Source organism: Ascaphus truei, chromosome 8 (genome assembly GCF_040206685.1).
Source record: "Ascaphus truei isolate aAscTru1 chromosome 8, aAscTru1.hap1, whole genome shotgun sequence".
NCBI lineage: Eukaryota > Metazoa > Chordata > Amphibia > Anura > Ascaphidae > Ascaphus > Ascaphus truei.
The window spans coordinates 60,125,029-60,143,573 of NC_134490.1; the positions used below are offsets into that span (position 1 = coordinate 60,125,029).

Here is an 18,545-nt window from a genome sequence, read left to right on the forward strand (position 1 = left end):
CTTTTAGAAGAAGCGTCTGTACAAGTAGATAAAATTGAACGTAATACACTATTAGAGTACAAAAATAAGAGACCATTGGAATCCACCAATGAAGTGGCCTTCGTCACTCAGTATAATGAGATGGCGCCAAAAATTAGATCCATTTTCAATAAACATTGGCCGCTACTCCTTTGTGACGATGTATTATCTAAATGCCTCCCAGAGAAACCCAAAATTATCTTTACCAAAGCAGCAAATTTAAAAACCCGTCTAGCCCCAAGTTGCCCTCTTGACAACAATAAAATAATGAGAACTAGTAAAAATAAGGGCTTTTATACATGTGCGAGCTGTACAGCCTGTACTTTTAGCAACAGCATGAAAACATTTAAGTCTAATGTAACAAATAAAATTTACAATATAAAAACATTTATGAACTGCCACTCCACATTTGTGATCTATCTATTGCAGTGCCCGTGTGGCCTACAATATGTGGGCAGGACTGGCAGGTGCTATCAACGAAGAATTTATGAGCACATCTATAATATTAGACGAGGATTAGCCACACACAGTGTTTCGCACCATTTCAGTGTGCACCATAATAAAAATCCTGCTGGGCTGAAATGTCAGGCAATAGAAAACGCACAAGTGCATTGGAGAGGGGGAGATCAGCTACAACAGATCAGTAGGCGTGAAGCCTACTGGATCTATGAGCTGAAAACCCTGTCCCCAAATGGACTAAATATAGATTTTGATCTAGGTGTCTTTCTTAAATAATAATTTTAAATATAATACAAAGGTTTTTTAAATATATAAGTATTTATTTAAGTTTTTATTAACCTAGGAATTCGAGAGATTGATTCATTAATAAGTGTTTCAATCAATTTTTAAATGTCATTTTAATTTTATAAGACACCTCACACTGCATCTTGGATTTTAAATATATATATATTTTCCGGTGCAGGCTTTTGAACATATATGTGGGATAATAGACTATCTGGAGTCATCTATATTAAATATATACTCTATAAATCAGGACAACATGATTAATTAGTTTTTGTTTATAAGATTTTTGTTTAATGTTGTGTATGTTGTTTGTGTATGTTAGGCTGCCATAGTTTAGCACAACCATGACTGACAGGTTAATTAGCCAATCACCACTGCAGACAAAGAATGTGTAAAGACATTTTATTTCCACCAATTGGACTGCACTTGCCATTACAAAAGGCAACCATGGACTGTGCTAATCATCCCCTGAAGAAGTGCGCATGCGCACGAAACGCGTTGGGTGTTTTAGAGATTGTTCACAAGAGACTTTCCAAGGAGCAGGTCACAGCACCCAGTTACAGCTCGAGCGAACGACGTGCGGTACAGGAGGAAGCGGCGGCGAGTAGCTCCACCTAGCGAGTGACGTCACGGCTGACGGGAATCTCGCGAGGTTTGGCCTGCAGGGACGCTGAGACCAGGAACAACTGGAGGAAGCGCCGGCGGCCATTACACCAGCACCACGCGCCGAAGCTGACCAAAGAACTGCACAGTATACATAGTATACACACCGCTTGTACCCCTCTGGCTTGCTGTAAGTAGGATTCCAGTTTTACCACACTGGATCCTCGACCCGCTCCCAAGTTCTCTTGTTTTTAGTATTGTTTAAATAAATCTCTGTATTATTGTCAGCCTTTCTGTGAGTGTTGTTTGTCATGTATGTTATGTCTGTATGAGTTATATGTTTATAGTTTGCAGTGTCACGCTATGATTTTTCTTTTTATCTCCCTTGCATGAAACCACGTGTGCTGTTGCGGAGTCTGCAGTCCTTCTGCCGGATCAGCATTTTTGGACATTGCAGCACATCTCTGGACTCATTCAGTTTGGACATTGAGGCGCCGGTCTGTATTGTTATCTCTGTGTGTTTTCACTAACTGTGTTTGGGTTAGTTTTTTCCTGGCAGCCGTTCTTTAATTTTACACACTGTGTTTGAGTTATATATATATATATATATTGTTTAGCGCTATTCACACCACTCTTTTTTCTCTTTGATACTGAAAATGCTTTATAAGTACTGAAAAGATTTTATAAGTACTAGATATATGAAATCCTTTGTTATACATCTGTATACTTCCATTAATTGATATAGCTTTATATAATAATAATGATGCTGGTAACTTAAAACATCAGTAGTTGTGTTTTTAAATGTATCCATTATATGTTCTGTTTTGTTTTTAAGATTTTTCATGTGTATGTTGTAAATACCTTGTTGTGCAGCCATTGCTATGGGGATTGTTGGGGAGATAGTTATCCACTTTAATGATTAATCTACCACAGGTGAGGTTTAAATACGTTCCCTGTTTCTATTTGTGGCATACACTCACCACTCCCTATATCTATTTGGCTGCCATACACTATCAGCACTCTTTGAAAAAGTCCATAGTCTGGACGAAACATGTTAGAGTGGTTGCCTGATGTTTGCTGCTAGCGATCAATAAAGTTTTTTTAGACATCCATGCGTTGGCTGCTGAAGTTGCTGTGAACCACGGACCATCCTACCCCCTTCTTCCTGTGTCATCATTTCCGGAGGAGCACGCTGACGCCAGCTACACTAGAGGAGGAAGCCGCTGCAGAATTCCCTGCACCAACAGGGACGGCTTTTTCGTGAGTACTCCTAACCTCCACGCGGTATTTCAGGGAGATTATTGAGGCGGTTAGTGCCGGGCTGTGATTTACTTGGGGGCGCCCCTTAGGGAGGTGTCCCCCTGTACCTCTATCCGGCTTACTATTACCCAACTCCCTGTTTTCAATACCGGAGGCTTATTGTTTCATTAATCATTGCTGGGTCTCTCTTCAATCAAGTTGCCATAAAGTGTGTGCACTACCTGTTAGCAGCCTCGGTATACTGGGTAATTCCATATTCTCTTGGCATTGATATAGAATATTTATTTATGCAGAGTGATGGCACAGTAACAGTGGCACAACATTTCACGACAACCCTTCATCAGATGCAAAAAAAAAAAGGATATATTTTCTTGAAAAATTGGAAGCAAATTTAGTAGTCAAAAATCCACTAAGCAGGTAATATTGAAAGACACTAGGAATAAGGCGCGTAAAAATGCCATGGTGGGCGAACGGAGAGTTTGTGATGCACAAGTCGACTCTTTGAAGTCGAATTTTCCAGTTAATAGGATTTGAAAAGAAGCATATATTGGTATTTTCATGTTTGTATGTTTGCAGCCATAATTCGTATATGTCAGTAAGGGGAGAGTTCGCCGCTGCAGTCTGTGATTGAGAGAACATGGAGATGTTACAGTGCAACACTGATATTGATTCATTTCTATAGAGTATGTGTTGAAGATCACGCAATGTGTCCAAACCCCACACTGCTGCCAAATACTGTACACATTCCTTAATATACAACGATATGGTTATTGTACAATATTTAAGTTTACTTTCCAAATCACAAACTGACATTATCCTACATAATAAAAATGTATTTAAGTATGTATTTTTCCTTCTATAGTGCCAGCCATGCACTTTGTAGAGATATTATGCAAGACATTATAAAGTGAACAATAATGCAGATTGGGATAAATGCATTTTACATAACAAAAACATTTAGTGAAAAGGGACCCTGCGCTGAAGAGCTGGCACTCGCTGTGACACGGTGCAATTAAAATATACTCTCTGTTTATAGCAATAGTTTTTTTAAAAGGGAAGTAGCTCTGTACATGTTTTATAAATGGAACTTCTTGATTGTAATTGTTTACCAACCTTGTAAAAAGGTAAGGTACTGACACAATTAATTGTCCCTTCTCTGCTCCAAAACGTATTTGTGTTAAATGATTAAATGTAAAGAACATAGACGTCTCTTTCAACCTCAACAATTTTATTTGCTTTCCCAGGTACGTTTCCTAAGTTAATATTTGTTTTGGTCTTGCTTGTAACATCCTGCTTGTATGTATACATTTCATTTATACAGAGTTTTATATTGGTAACAACTGTACACTGAATTTACAGTAGAGGTCCATAGCTAACAGTGTACACACTATTCAATTCATGTTAGTTTTTTTACAACATGTAAAAAGTGCACGGTATATGTACTGGTGCTGGGCAAGTTCACTGCAGGTTGTGGTACCAGTCAAAGAAGCACTGCAGACATTAGCGCTAATGTGGCATGGCTGAGAGTCTGAATGGCCTGTAATCAGACCAAATAGGAGCAGGGCCGCAGACAGATTTCCCGGGGCCCAGGACTAGTTACGACCGGGCCATCCCTACCCCTCGTGTCGGTGGTCTTGTGAGCCCTCCCATTTTACACCTTGCGAGCCCCCTCTATTTCCCCTCTCTTACCATGTATTTCTCTCCCCTGGGTCGCACTCCCTCTCTTCCTCACTCACCCCTTCTCACTCTCCCGCCCTCCATCAATAACCAATTAATCAATTTTCCTGACTCCCTCACCCTCTCTCTTACACCCCCTCTCCTCTCACTCTCCTCCCCTTCCATCAATTACCACACTCCTCTCATTCCCCCAATTACCCCACTCATTTCCCCCTCCTCACACAACCCACTCACAAAATACATACCAAAAAAAGCCACCCCCAAATACAAAAACCTCCCCACCCCAAAACACATTTAAAAAAATCCTCACACCCCCAAATACATAGAACCCCCTCTACCCTCCAATACATACAAATCACCCCCACACCTCAAATACATATATAGCAGGGGTCCCCCTTCTTAACCTCCTGGGGGGTAGATCAGTTCTGTTTGTCAGGTGAAGCAGCAAAGTTGCATCGGCCATGTTGTGGTTGGCGCAGCCACTCAGTCCATTGCAATATATGGTGTGGTGGCCATTTTGGGTTTGGCGTCTCCAGAAGGAAAGGTCCTAAGAGCAGGATTTCCTCCGCGGGACAGAGGACCGTTGGTGACAGTTGCAGGTCTCGGAGTTCTGACACCTGCATGGCAGTTGATCTGGAACCTGCAGGAGTGAGGTAGTGTCCGGGGAGCATTCAAGCTCCTGAACTAGGCCTAAGACATACACCCCTAGGCCCCAGGCAGTCCCCTCACTGTAGTGAAGTGTGCAGGGTCGACCATATCATTAAGGATCTCCCTGTAGTGAGGGATTGCAGCAGAGCAGGATCCAAGCATCAGAGGAGTTTTTCAGCAGCAGCAGCCTCGGGCAGCGTCCAGATGTGAGGCGTGATGGGCTGCTGTCGGAGACCCCGCTCTGTGGGACCCTGTCGCTGACCACAGCTTGTCTGGTGTACTCCCTGGTTAGGCCGCAACCAGGAAGGTACCTGTGCACCAACGTAAGTGGGAGGGTAGCGCTGCCCTTACACACATTGGGAAGGGTTGTTTGCTGGACACCACGGTATAGGTGCACAAGCACACTAGGTATCATTGGGCCTAACTACCCCAGGGTGTTTATATTGCTATTTTTGGTGTTATTGTGTACTGTGGGTACTATTTGGGGCCTACCATGGGACAACAGAAGTAAATGAGTTATTATATAGTTATTATATTATCCTTTTGTGTTGTATTATTTGGCTATACCATAAATGTATCCATGTTCCTATAAGGAGCCATCCCGCTATCCGGGATCCTCATAGGTGGAGGCGCTGCACCAGAGAGAGAGAGAGAGCGAGAACACAGTCACGCCCGGCTCCCCATGAGCGGAGGCTCAGGCCTTCTGTAAGTCTAACAGGCAGCACCAGTACCGTAATTACTGCTATTTCCCTAAGGGGGGAAAGAGTGTTACATTTAGACAGAGGGTCCATGAGTGGGCTCTGGAATGCCGTGTACTTCACCACCATGTGGTCGATGGTGGGCATGTCCCTTTGGCAACCTCCTTATGTGAGTCAGTTCCTGGGGTTAGCGGATGCCCACCTCTTAGACCTGGAATGGGACCCTACCCTTCTATGGAGCATGGTCCTAGTTAACTGCAACTGTGACTTACAGGAGAAAGATGGCCCGCAGGTCCTGGAGCCCCGCAGTCCCCTTATATACCCCGAACTGACAGTAAAAATTGAGGATTCTGATTGTGGCCATATCCTAGTGGAGACCCCAGTGGTTGTGTATTTATCATCCCCAGGAAGTCCTGGTAGGAGCAATGCCAGTGCCACGTCCAGTGACAGAACAGCCACAGTTCCCGCAGCTTGGCTGGAGATCAGGTACTCGCTGAAGCGATACAGCAGCTGGCAGGGAACCTAAGTCAGTTGTCCCCGGCCCATCACTATCATAAATTAAGTATTTTCCGGGGTGTCGCCAACGCCCACGGGGGAAGTATCGAGTGGAAGGACCATACCTTATGAGTACTAGAAGAATGGTCCTGCTCCAAAGCTGTCAAGGGGCAGCGGATAGTGCAATGTCTGAAGCCCCCGGCTTCCACAATGGTAAGAATGCACTGGTAGCAGAACGCCGCAGATGTTAGTTGACTTCTTAACTTGGGCCTATGGCCTGGAGGAAGACGAAAGTGGAAGAACTGTCCACCTTCATCCACCGTATACAGTTGGCACTATGGGCTCTACGCTCCCACAAATTTATTTCAGCCTCTGATGTGTTTGAATTTTGCCGCAAACAGTTCCTGAGGGGATTGCTCCCTACCCATCATATTGCTCACATGATCCAGTGTGCTCTCCTACAAGGGAGTCCTCCTACGTTTGAGGGGCTATTGAGCCAGGTGAAAGGGCATGAGGCTCATGCACAGCTACACACCCCCAAGAAACCTAAGGATTCTCGCAAAGGAGAGAATAAGGGGACCCCGTCCCAAAAGCCTAACGAGACGGAGGGTTTCGAAGATAGCCACCCTCAGGACACCCCCAAGGTGCCCTGGAACCTGGCCACTACATCCAGCTCTGGCGCAACACAGGGTATGCGTTGTTATACCTGCAATCAGGAAGGTCACCTGGAAAGGGACTGCAAGCAGTCGGCAATCCCCACTCCTTCGGCCCGGACATTCATCACACACATGGTGGAGCGGCTGGCCACCTCCAGAGAACACAACCTTTCAGCTAGCTCCAAAAAGGAACAGTCGCAGGAGGCCTATAGTCGAGTAGTTCCTACGGCTATCATACAAGTACTAATTAAGGGAATCTCTGCCTCTGCTCTGCTGGACACTTGTTCGCAAGTAACGATCGTTTACCGGTCCTTCTATGATCTTCAACTCCAGCATCTGCTTCTGCAGTCGTAGGCGAAAATGGTATTATGGGGCCACAGTAGTCAAGAGTACCCCATAGACGATGTGATCCAAGTGAGGATGGATATACCAGCTCAACACGAATATGACTCAAAACTAATATAAGACCTGAAACAAGGGAACATCCAAATTCCCCGATCATATTATGCTGATGTGGTACGATCCTTGATCAGGGCGTTTCTTAAAGAAGCCAGGGAATTGCCATTGTCTTCGATGAGGATTCATCCAGCCTTCAAGGAAGAGTGCTATAGGATCTCTGCTCAAGAACGGTTTGGACTGTTCTTCAACCTTGAGAGGGGGTAACAGAGATTCCACCAGGGGGCGAGAGACATGTGAGGGCTAAACCCAGCTACCCTGCTCATGATGAGGGAGACTGGTACTTCTCTCTGGAAACCACTCCCGCAGAAGATAAGAGCATGGAAGTTGGTACCAGCAGTGAAGGAGTGGATATATACGCTCTCTCAACGATTTTCCATGTCCATTAAAAATATGTCGCCTCACCCTGTTCGGTTGGATGTCGGTCAAATACTGGGCCGAATATACCCTGTCACTCACGTGGAACCTCTGCTTCACATAAATGCTGCCTCATTGTGGGAAGTCCCATTTGAATAAACATTTGACTTCGGAGAGTCGTTGTTACCACCTGAATGGGAGAAGCGGCTTGGCGACAAATTGACTGAGCGCAAAGAAGTATTCTCCACCAGTGAAATGGATGTGGGTTGTAGCAAGAACACACCATTGAGTTGAGTGACCCAACCCCTTTCCGCGAAAGGTCCAGACATATACAGTAGCTCCAAGAGATGCGGATGATGTTAGGGACATCCTGCAAGAGATGGAGACCACTGGCATCGTGACTGAGTTCTGTGCGGAAGACGAATGGTTCTGTGCGCATATGTGTGGACTATCGCACCCTGAATCGTCGCACGGTTCCTGACCAATATACACTACCCCGAATCGAGGAGATCCTCAGCACTCTGTCGGGCAGTCAGTGATTCAGTGTACTGTATCTGCGTTCGGGATACTATCAAGTTCCTATAAGCCCAGGCGACCAAGAGAACTGCGTTTGTCTGCCCGTTAGGATTCTATCAGTTCACCGGATGCCTAACGGCATTTGTGGAGCACCCGCCACGTTCCAGCGGTTGATGGAGAAGACCATCGGAGACATGAACCCCAGAGAGTGTCTGGTCTATCTTGATGACATTATAGTCTGCAGTCAGACACTAGAGGAAATTGAGGAGCGCCTCCTGAAGGTCCTGGACCAATTGCAGAAGGAAGGTTTGAAGTTGTCCTTAGACAAGTGCAAATTCTGTTGGACTTCCGTTACCTATGTGGGTCATATTGTCTCCGCAGATGGAGTGGCAACTGACCCTACCAAGGTTGAAGTGGTAGTGAACTGGCCTCCTCCTTAGTATGTGATGGAGCTCCGTTCATTCCTTGGATTCTGCAGCTACTATCTGAGATTCGTAGAAGGATATTCATGTACTGTATTGCCAAAGTTCTGAATAACTTGCTAAAAATATATCATGAAGATCCTCCTCAGAAAGGCATTAACCCAAGAACACCGTTCAGCAAGAAATGGACTACTGCCTGTGAGGCCATCCTGAATCTGAAGAAAAGGCTCACAGAAGCCCCTGTTTTGGCCTATGCCAACCCAGACCAACCATACGTGTTGCACGTAGATGCCAGCTTCGATGTATTGGGAGCGGTACTTTATCAGAAGTACCCTACGGGACTTCAGCCTTTCGCCAACGTGAGTCGCAGTCTAACTCCAAGCGAGAAGAATTATCCGGTACATAATCTGGAGTTTCTAGCCTTAAAGTGGGCTGTCATAGACAAGCTGCATGATTACCTGTATGGGGTATCCTTCGAGGTAAGATCGGACAACAATCTGCTTACCTACATCCTAAGCTCCGCCAAACTGGATGCTACTGGTCACAGGTGGTTGGCCACGCTATCCAACTGCAATTTCACCCTAAAGTACAAGCCGGGCCCCCTGAACATGGGAGCCGACACTCTGTCCAGAAGACCTGGATTGAGCCCAGTACCTGACAACGGAGAGTGGAGAGTAGATCCCTGGTCCCAGGATTCGGGCTATGTGCTCCATGGCTGCCATACTAGAGGAAAACATAGCCTTCTCTGAAATCTGAGTGGTGGACTGCTCAGATGCGATGCGAGACCCGATGGCTAGAGTTCTATGCCAGGCCATACAAAACCAGAATCCCTCCTTAGTGAAGTGGGCCCCCGCAGACACGGTCGCTATTCTCATGTGAGAATGGGATAAGTTTCAAATTGACAATAGCCTACTGTATTGGGTGGTTCCTTATCACAACCATCCGGATAGAAGACAGCTAGTTCTGCCAAGGAAACTGCAGTATATGGTCTTAATGTCTCTGCATGATGACCATGGGCACTTGGGAGTGGACAAGACCTTTGGATTCCTATGAGACCGGTTCTTCTGGCCCAAAATGTGGGAATCGGTGGAACATCATTGCCGACGGTGCTTGTGGTGTATTCAGCATAAAACACTGCCTACACGGGCAGCCCCAATGGGCCACCTGAAAAGTTCTAGTCGCATGAGCCTGTGTGTATGGACTTTCTGTTTATTGAACCAGATTCCCGGGGTATCGGAAATGTCCTCATGATAACCGACCAATATACCCGGTATGCTAAAGCTTTCCCCACCAGAGATCAAAAGGCCCTCACGGTGACTAAGGTATTATGGGAGAAATACGTTGTTTCACGTGCATCAACATTTGTACCAATGACTCTGTGTCAACTCTCCCGTTAAATGATGTGCCGGCTTTAGCGCAGAGCATCGTGTTAGTGGGTGCAATAACATGGCCTCAGCTGTACAAACTATATGTTTGAGAAACAATACACTGTAACGACTTGCTGAAGTTGTAAAATCAACACCACATTTATACCATCAAAAGCAAGGATATTGTTCTCTTTGGTAAATCTGCTTCTATATGGATCCTATTTTGCTGATAAATAACTTTTTCGGTCTCTGGAAACTGGAATCTAAATTTGGCAATCCGGATTGTCATTAGGTATCAGTAAATTATCACAACAACAAACACTATGGGACCTCCCCTGACCACCGTATACCTATGAGATTTTCTATCTAACTACATCAGAATCTCCCCAACCCCATCACACATTTAATGGTGACCTGAATACTTAAGTACATCATGGAATTCTATGCCACATCCTCCTGCCTCTACCACCAACTACCCCTACAACAATGAAAACAGCATCTGAGCTGTTATCCTCAAAGCAAATACAGTAGTTTTCAAATATATATACCTCATTCTCCATTGTACCTTATTATCCCAATCTCCCTGCCCTTCAGATTAATTGGGGCAGAGTCATCCTCACCTACTGTACCAGTGTATGTTAGTATTGTAATTTTGTTATTGACTACTTGCCCCAATTTTACTTCCCAACAGAATATGTTGGCAAATTATACATATAAATAATAATAATGGTATCATGTTTTTTTGTCTGGTATGTGAAATCTGCTATGTACACATTTTCTCCCCTAGAAATATGGGACCGGTATTGACCGAGAACGAAAATGATGCCTGTAGGGGATGAAATGCTAAATGCAATTGTGTTTGGGTAGGGTGCTTCAACAAGACTCCCCAGGAGCCATTGTATTCATATGCATATGGCAGTAGCCATGAATGACAGTGGGTAATTTGTAGGATAATGAAATATGCCTTGGGGTTTAACAAAGTGTAGTGACTGAAAAAGACAAACATGTATTTGACATATGTCTGGCTTTTCACAAGCCTCTCTGAGGTATGTACATTCAGACAAATGTTGGGCCCCTTCGTTTTATGAGTAGTCTCTGATCCGGTTCCCTTGTTTTATTTAAGGATCCTTGAGACGCATTCTCTAAAGACGTGCATTGGGGACATAATTTTGATGTTTTTTTATTCAGAAATATTCCAAAATCATGCCTGCAGGACTAAGACGTCCTTCAAATTCATGATTACTCCGTCAAATGTACCGTACGCCTCTACATACAAAGTGAGAAAAGAATGGGGGGAATTATAATGGGGGCACATCGACTTGATAGACAGATCCATTTATTGCATAAATTCCTTAATGTAACACCAATCACACAGTTACTATCGATCTACATATCTATTAGCAAGGCTGTAGTCTTGCAACTTGTAAAGAATGCTGCAAATGACTCAATATGGCATTATTTTTATGACGCATATTAAAAGGGGCAAAGTTTACTATGCAATCTGTAATAAAAGGAAACGCTCAGATTAGCAATTGGAACAGCAGCCCAAGAACATTAGATTCTTACACAAAATGCATATTTTCCGTGCTCTGCAAGTGATGTGAGAAGCAAAATTAAAGTGCTGTACAGCTTCTGACCATTTTACCTAATAACAACAGATGCTCAAACCAGTGGCATTTTGAAAAGTGCTCTGTATGCTACTGATTATTAAACGACAGATCATTTGGCATCCAGAAGCATTGGAACATTAAAAACCTCAGCGCCACATCAATGGTCACTGAGAGCAAGGAAACTGGAACTTCTGTGTACATAACTACAATCATTTTGATTGAAACCTGCAAACTGAAAGTGTTTGCAGGTTTCAAAGTAAATATTAGTAAAATGCGCAGAAGATTATTGCTCATTTTTGTCACTGGTGACTTTTTTTTTTTTTTTAATTTATACCAAATGTTGTAGGCTAAGCCATAAAGTAATACAGCGTTTGAACAGAACAATGTGTTTTCCATGGAACACCACTGAATGTAAATATTACGGGTGCATTGTTGGTTTATTGTAATCTTCCTCCACTGTGACAGACTGCCATCTTCATAGGGGGTCATTTTCCCTGCTATATTAGCCCATATGGCACCAGCTAAATTGTATCCAAGCTATGAGCTAATTATGGATGAGTTAATAAAGCTAAACAATGTCAGATTGGTTATTTTTTCTAGTCTTTAGCTGACCCCCACAGTGACTCACACCTGTGCATGTATGTTAGATTATGTTCTGATTTGTTGCCGGCATTTATGAAGTATTCATTACAATTTTTCGACTTCACTTTTGCTAAATTACACAGTGCATTAAACAATAAAAAAAATAAGCACCTTCCCCTTAATCGCAGATAGAAATGCAAATTATATTTTATTCTATTTTATAAATGAATAGGGTGATGCAGCCTACCAACCAGGTGACGAAATACCATATTAAGGTCAAAAATTCCGAAAGTGAGTGATGGAACAGATGAAATCATCTTGTTTCTTGTATAACGACCTGAAGTGAAGTAGCCTGGAACCCCATTTTAAGCGATACGTAAGTTTATCCAACCCTGTACATGTATTGTACAAAAATAAGTTCATTCCTGTCATGTATGTTTTATAAATGTAACATTTGACAATCCTTTTTTTTTTAATGTTCATTACAGTAACTATTTCAGTATTCCTTTGACAGCCGTGACTATAATCCAATCATACTGATAAAATAAGGGATAAGGGTGGTAGCATAGCAGTAAATAGCACTCTGCATATTGAGTTATCAAAACTTTTTTTATTCCAGATGTATAAGATGCCAACGTAAGAGGAACGTTCGGAGGCATGGAGAACAGTCTGCACCTACAGTGTTGGTTAGCTAGGATACAGGACTAAGGACTTTAAATCCACAGCTGCATTCAATCTGAACCCCTTCAGTGTACATCTGCGTCGCCCAAAGGCAGACAGCCTTTTGCGCAGCCAAAGGGCGTGAGCCGTCTGCTGCCATTTGGTGATTTTTGGTGATATAAAAGCTTTCTATTTCAATCTGAAACTCACCAGCCCTTTTATCCCATGTACCCAATTTTTCAACTGTATCTGTCCATGAAATGTATGTGAATTGACTGTGTAAACTCTGTTCTTTAATGTAACCATGTATAGTTATAACTCTGTGCCCAGGACATACTTAAAAATGAGAGGTAATTCTCAAAGTATTACTTCCTGGTAAAACTGGTTGTGCTTAAACAAAGCACCAGACTTGTGGGTGTGTTTATTGAGCAATCTATCATTTTAACCTTTAATAAAAGGTAATACACAAGAGCAGGTCTTTTTGTGTGGTCTCCTGTTTGTTTAGAGGCTTGTCAGTGTACTGTATGGAAGAGTTTGGCAAATACTTCTCTTAAGGAGAATTCACCAAGGATCAGAAATGGGTGAATTTTGGGGGCGCATTTGGATCCGCAGCGGATTGTCCGGTTCCTTTGGGCCGCAGATTTCCGTGGATCAATCTCAAAAAGGGCGATTCGTGTTTTGCGGATTTTTTTATTATTGTTACCAATGCGCTCCGTTGATTACGCAGCCCGTGGCTGGATTTGCAGAAGCCAATCCGCGGATTCAGCAATCCGTTCATGAATTTTACACTGCAATATGGATTTTGGGGGGAAAATGTGAGAAAATCCAGGAAACGGATTTGGTCGGATTCGCCCATCTCTACCAATGACCTGACGGACATTAGATATGTACACCTAGTGATCATCTGTCTTTTTTATGCGCTGGTGTGTTTTTTGTTGCTTCTATAGATAACAAACCATCCACCATGTGCCTGGTAACACATCAGTTTTTCCTGAAATCTAGTACGGTTGAAGTCCCCAAGGTTTGGGTGATAATGTGTGATTTGGACATAATCTGTGGACTCTATTATTATATTAAAATCTGATGTTACTAAGAAAATGTTAATGTGGTTAAACTGCTTTTTTACCCACCATAACCTAACTGTGTGTGGATTGCTACCACTACCAGCTCTACAACAGTGATGGGACAAAACATTAACTGATGAATGCAAAAGGATGAAACAACTGTCTTTTAGTAGGTGCCCTGATTCTATACTTCCTTGTTCCAGGTTTGGTTCTACAAACTGTATCATAAAGCAGTAGAAAACTACAGGGACTCCATGTGAAAATACATAGGAAGTTAAAAGTATGTGCATTTGCATGTCATTACCCATAATCCTTGTTGGCAGGTCAACCCCTCTTTGAAATGTGACAATGGAGTAAATGAAATGCATGTTGATATCTTCTACTATATTCGCCATTTATTTCCCATCATTTACCATTTTAAAACATTTTGAAATAAGGAGTTGACTGACACAGTTTCTTTAGGTTCTTAAATGTATCAATTACAAAAGGATGAATTTACACACTCTGGCTTATCTATAGGCAAACATGGCTTAGGACCAGACATCTGCTCCTTTTTAGTGGATTTTATCTACAGTACAATGAGATCATGGTTAATAAAAATGGTAAAATGTAAAAAATGTACAGGTTTTCAGTCCAAGATTCTTAGCTCTTTTTAAGACCAAGAGGAAATACCAGAGAGCTGCCCAGTTGGTTGAGCTATTATTTCACCGTCACAACCCCCATATCAGTGTAACATTGTTGGAAATAAGTAAATCTCTCTGCTTCCTGAATGTAATTGCCCATATTTCACTCTCAACATTCTGAATGTAGAAATACCCAAAATGAGAGACTTGGGAGAAAAAAAAAAACCTGTGTTTTTTACTTGCAGCGCCTAAAAACACAGCTAAACGAGCTTCTTTGTACTGCTTACCCTAGTGACTTCATGCAATATGCAATATGCAACCTTTCAGTGATAGCAGTGGTGTAGCTACTGTATACACAGCAACCAATCCAAATGCAGTGTGTGTGCAGCGCACAGCAAAGAAGTGAGAGAGAGCAGGTCTGGCAAAATACACTCTTTAATGGAAAGCCATAAAATAGAGGGTTGCAACCCTTCTACGCATTTCGTGCAGGTTGTGCGCTTTATCAAGAAGTGCCATACACGATACACAGAACATTTAAATACAGCTGACTGCCGTTTTGTCGCCAAACCAATGACGTCACTAATCTAAATTAACCAATATGCATCGTTCATCTAGCGCATGCGCCGCACAACTAGGTCCAGGAGGTACCCCCACCATATGGCACAGCCAATCCACAGTCCCAGGGAGTTACACCCACCTGTAGCCTATGACGAGCTAAGCTACACACAATGAGAGACACCTCTCCGTCCCGTCGGTCCGCGCATGCGCAGATGAACGAAGCTAGAGCTGATGTTCAACTTCCCTCCGTCCCAACAGATCACGCATGCGTGGATGAAAGTAAACATTACCATGAGCTCCCATACTGACAACATGCGTGCGCATCCACATAATGCACAAGGCAATCAGTGGAAATAACGCACGCAGTGTCAAGTATGTAGTGCCCCAAGGGAAAACTGATTAAAAATATATATGTAAAGACAGAGAGAGGACTAATGTTCAGCAGTCAGTAGCTGATCTACTCACAGGAGCAAAGGTATATATACAGCAGTTGGCAAATTGGGTTGCCACCCTTGAAGATGTCTGTGAGCTGAACCCCCTGGCAGTTCTCCGCCAGCAGTATGTGTATATAGAGAGAGGGAGAGAACTACATCGTGCGATCAGTATGAAAACTTTATGTATAAAAACACAGTATAAAATGCGCACTTACAATTTGCACAAAGAATAAAAGCATGTATCACATATAGTGAATGGAGGATGTCCTGAAACAGCTCACCGCCTCCCTCAGGTCAGTCTGCTGGCTTCCGCGGCTCTGTGTCCTGGACCGGAGCTTCCTTCTGAGCGCCCGTCTGCAAGATGTGACGTCACGGCGTTCAGAGCTGATTCTACGGATCGTCTCCAAGACCAAAATTGGTCCACTGGTAAACTCTACGCGTTTCGCCCAGCTACCAGGAACTGTTTCTCGGCTTCGAAGTTAATATAATTACTATTATTGCTAAATTTATTTCTTTTGGATAAAGTCTACACATTGTTCTTTAAAGATTATAACCTAATTATTATTATGACCTCTGTCTCATCAAAAGGTTTGCACATATGTTTTTACATTGGTATAGGAATAGTCTTTTTAATTGTCTTTTCAAGAACTAGATAGTTGTTTCATTGTATGTATTTTTGTATATGTTGCTACGGACTGCTGAACATTAGTCCTCTCTCTGTCTTTAGATATATATATTTTTTAATCAGTTTTCCCTTGGGGTACTACATACTTGACACTGCGTGCGTTATTTCAGGGGGGCGCAAACTTTTTTTCCCTGCGCCCCCCTGACGGCTGTCCCCTCGCTCCCGCGCCCCCACCAACCCCAACTTACCCGCGTTCCGGCGTAATGACGTCACGTTGCCATAGCAATGTGACGTCACATGACCTCGCAGCGTCATTTTGACGCCGCGTTGCCATGGCGCCGCAGGGAGGAAGCCCCCAGAGCCACGGTAAGTTAGGTTTACAGAGGCCCTGCAGCTCCCCCGGCACTTAATTTAAGTGCCTTCGGGAAGCGCGCGGGGCCTCTGTAAACCCCGCGCCCCCCGTCGGCAGTGTTGCGCCCCCCCTGGGGGTCGCGCCCCACAGTTTGCGCACCGCTGCGTTATTTCAACTGATTGCCTTGTGCATTATGTGGATGCGCACGCATGTTGTCAGTATGGGAGCTCATGGTAATGTTTACTTTCATTCACGCATGCGTGATCTGTTGGGACGGAGGGGAGTTGAACATCAGCTCTAGCCTCGTTCATCTGCGCATGCGCGGACCGACGGGACGGAGAGGTGTCTCTCATTGCGTGTGGCTTAGCTCGTCATAGGCTACAGGTGGGTGTAACTCCCTGGGGCTGCGGATTGACTGTGCCATATGGTGGGGGTACCTCCTGGACCTAGTTGTGCGGCGCATGCGCTAGATTAACGATGCATATTGGTTAATTTAGATTAGTGACGTCATTGGTTTGGCGCCAAAATGGCAGTCAGCTGTATTTAAATGTTCTGTGTATCGTGTATGGCACTTCTTGATAAAGTGCACAACCTGCACGAAACGCGTAGAAGGGTTGCAACCCTCTATTTTATGGCTTTCCATTAAAGAGTGTATTTTGCCAGACCTGCTCTCTCTCACTTCTTTGCTGTGCGCTGCACACACATTGCATTTGGATTCTCCTGACCTGGATACAGCTGCACGCTTTGGAAAGAGCCTTGGGAGTCTTGTGAGTACGTTTTCCTGGGGCCAACCCAATGAGGAGAGGGAAGTGTCTCCGTGCACCTACCCCCACCTTCAGGGTGCTTTAGAGCCCCCCCCCCATAGGTTTAGTGCTTTGATTATTTTAGTAATCATTACCCAGTGTTTTGCTCTCCTCCTCTCAATACAAGGATACAGAACCTAGTACTTCTGAGCACCATTTCTCCACCCTATCTACAGCAACCAATCCAGGCTCTTTTAGTACTCCAATATTCCGTGCAAATCACAGTTGTGTAGCTCAGCATTTAGACAGCTCCAATTTGTCAATCCACTTCAAATGACACAGAAATAAGCACATCGGGCTCAACAGTGTTTTATGGCTGAAACATCTAAGATATTGACTACAGTCTATTTCAATGTCATTTTAGCCTCCTCTTTAGAGTACGTTATTAGGAATCAGAAAATGGGTTACCAGAGCACAGGGGTTCTCAAACCCAGTCCTCAAGACCCCCCCAACAGGTCAGGTTTTAAGGATATCCCTGCTTCAGCACAGCAGGCTCAATCAGTGGCTCGGTCATAGAGCCTGCTTCAGTACAGGTGATTCAATTGATTGAGCCACATCTGCTGAAGCAGGGATATACTCAAAACCTGACCTGTTGGTGTTCCTTGAGGACTGGTGTTGAGAACCCCTACCCTAGCAGGTGAAGTAGGACAGATCATTAATATAGATACAATATATGTATAGCGTATATCGCCTACGTTTGGTAGATATTAATCCACTCCAGTGCGTACCAATATCATATATTGTGTGTCAAATGATTGGCCATAAAAACCTTAAATATACAATTAGGGTGTTATTTCCTGCAAGTTCTACAAAACCGTCTTGTGGATTTTATAAATGCAATTGGCTATTTTCCAGTGGGGTCAGAGGTTAATGTATTTGTGCCCATGTTCTACAAGGAGATGAATCCTAATGGGTTAGATATATTTTTGGGGGTGAGAAGGTGTCACTATTTGTTGAAGAGCAGGTAATGAATGGGAAGTACTGTGAATATTGGGTAAAAAAGAAAATAGAATAAGAATCACTGTGAATTTCATAAAAAAAATAACTGTTACTGCATCTTATTTAATTATGAATAACCAACCTTCCATTTCATTAAGATGAATTTCCTTTTTGTTTATTATGGTATTCTTGAGATGATAATTATCGGTTTCCTGGCTTTTATAAACTGTCAATCTGTAAAATTACTAATGTAGTCACGGCTTCTGGCAACAACATCTGAGTACATTATTACATTGTTATAAAATAGGAAGCCACTACTGCAATTTCTTTAAAGCACCACAAAAATTTGATTTGATGTGACAAACAACGGAAATCATA

At 43.4% G+C, this 18,545-nt stretch overlaps 1 long non-coding RNA gene across 2 annotated transcripts; it reads left to right on the plus strand.

Annotated features, from left to right (window-relative positions):
- Nucleotides 1-2,378: 2,378 nt before the first annotated feature.
- LOC142500955 (uncharacterized) lies at nucleotides 2,379-13,240 on the plus strand. Of its 2 annotated transcripts, XR_012803374.1 has the most exons (4): nucleotides 2,379-2,625; nucleotides 2,919-3,042; nucleotides 12,342-12,485; nucleotides 12,729-13,240. It is a non-coding gene; the product is annotated as an uncharacterized LOC142500955 (long non-coding RNA). The 2 variants fall into 2 exon arrangements; XR_012803373.1 differs by lacking the exon at nucleotides 2,919-3,042.
- Nucleotides 13,241-18,545: the final 5,305 nt, after the last annotated feature.